The following is a 2571-nucleotide window of genomic DNA, read 5'->3' as shown; positions in this document are numbered from 1 at the left end:
ATTTTTTTTAAGCTTTTGTTAATTTAATTTTTTTGTAGTGTAATTTATGTTATTTTTTGTTCTGTACTTTTTTTGACCTATCAAAATTAAGAGAATATGTTATAAATCTTTCTAATTAAAGTGTGAGAATATGTTATAAATCTTCCTAGATCCTAATTAAAGTGTCAAAAAAGCAGAAATATTTTTGTGAATTGTTACTATTAATGACTTAGAGAGAGTAAATTTATAAGTTATTTAAAATTTATGAAGTCTAAAGAGTAACGTTGCTTTAAGAGAAAATTAGTGTATAGAGTCGTTAGAAAAATTTAATAATTAAAAGAGACCTACATTCATAAGAATTGTTAGGAACAATAAAATATTTTGTGATTAAGAATGATTATTAAGAATATTTAATAATGAATTAATGATAAAATATTAAGAATTATCAAGAATGATTATTAAAAATTATAAAATATTTCGTGATTTGTTTTATCGTGACGACATATTTTTTTTAGGTTATCTTTTTGGTCCGTCTTTTTTTTTTTATGTTTTTTTCCTGTTCGAACTATGCTTTACGCCTTAACTTTTCTGTAAGTGTTATTATACCTCTTATTTAAATTATGTTCTAAATAAGTTTGTTGTTTTACTTTATAATTTTACTAAGTTCTATGAAACCAAATATAACAACGGTAGAATAAGAAGTAACAGAGGAAGAAAGAGAATGCATGATTTTATTTTTATTTTTATTTTTGTTTTATGTTTTTAAATATCTTGCAAAGATTATGGAAATAATGCATTTGAATCGTGTCCAATGAGTAATAGCTTAAATAGCATAATCTCCCCATACTTAATTAAGAGGTTGCGAGTTTGAGTCTCATATCTTTAGTAAAAAAAATGCATTTGAATCGTGATATACGAATTGTGTGTACAGTTTTTACGTGAATCGTCATTATTAAATCCTATAATGGTTATTCAATTTAATAAAGTTATCGTGTAATGAAATTCAATTTTATAACATTACTAACCAAGTTAAAGTTTACATTATCGAACAAAAATTTGAAAAGAGAAATGTTTAGAAATTATCAGAATTTATTATTTTTTATTATTATTTAGTTATTAATTTAATTTTTTTAGTTTAATTTTTTTAATTTAATAATCAAATAATATATTTTATCTCATACTTTTAAAAATTGCTTTTAAATTTTAACATTTGTTCAATCTTTTAATTTAATAATATTATTTGATTATTCTTTGATCGAGTTACTTTCATATTTTTTTGGTAACATATTACCCTCAATTTAACTCTCATTAACTAAAATTTTTTTAACTTCTATTTTGAAAATAAAACAGTTACTTTTGTTTCTTTTATCTTTCATTATTTCTTTCTCAATATACTGGTCAACATAATCAATAATTTGCTGTTATTATGTCTATAATTTTCTGCTTCAGTTATTTTTTCTTGCATCAAATTTTTGTTTTTTTTTTTATTTTTTTTCTATTTATTTATTATTATTATAATTGTTATTGTCATTGTCATCACTGCAGTATTACTGTGTTGTCGCTGTCATAACTTTTCTTGTTAAAACAAAATGCATCTTCCTTTTTTTTCGTTAATCCACTGCATTTTTTTTACTAGTAAACATTAAATTTTTTTATTTCTTTTTGCACTATTATTTCATTAAAATAAAATAAAATAAAATGACGGTTTAACATACACATGAATTTTCCATGCACGAGAAGAAGTTATTTTATTGTTGAACAAAACGAAAATATGAGTATGATAATTAATAGTCAAATTAATTATTTATGATTTTACATATCTTCATAACACATCTAAAATAATAATATAATACAAAATATTTTTAATAAATATTTAAAATTCATTTAAATTTCTATTTATATTTTTATTAACATAAATTATTTTAAAACACATCTAACATAATAAGAACACACAAAAAATTCTTTTGATACATATCCAAAATTCGTCTTCATATTTTATTAAGTAGTAATTATTTTTTAACACATAAAATTACAAGATTGTTCACTAAATAACTTTGTTAACATATCCAAAACTCATCAAAGTATAATTGTGTTCATTATTCTTGGTAAATAATTATATACCACAGTTAGAACAAAAAAATTGATTTTGATAATATTATTTTAATTCTAATTTTTTTTTGTTATTTTTTTATTCAGTTTAATCTTAAATTTAAATATTCTAAGTTTAACGAGATATAATTTTAAAATTTAAATATATGAGAGAGAAATTTGAGAGATAATATCTAAAAAAAATTATTACATCAATTTGTTTAAATTTTTATAGATGATGGTTGATTAAAAGATGAATATTAATAAATACCTAGTTGCACCGTAATTAAATATACATATTTTGAAAATATTGTTATAATTAAGATTCTCTTGCAACAGATAGGTAGATAAACAAATAAATTAACTTAAAAAAACAAAAATATTAAATTAGAGTTACAGCTAATAGCATTAAAATAGAAATTTTTTTTGAAATAAAATAAAAAAACTTTTAATTAAAAAAATTCATCCATCTTTATTTGTTAGGAACCAATTTTTTTTTAAAGT

This window comes from Arachis ipaensis, chromosome B03, assembly GCF_000816755.2.
Source record: "Arachis ipaensis cultivar K30076 chromosome B03, Araip1.1, whole genome shotgun sequence".
In the NCBI taxonomy this organism is placed as follows: Eukaryota; Viridiplantae; Streptophyta; class Magnoliopsida; order Fabales; family Fabaceae; genus Arachis; species Arachis ipaensis.
Note: the sequence above shows the minus strand (reverse complement) of the source record.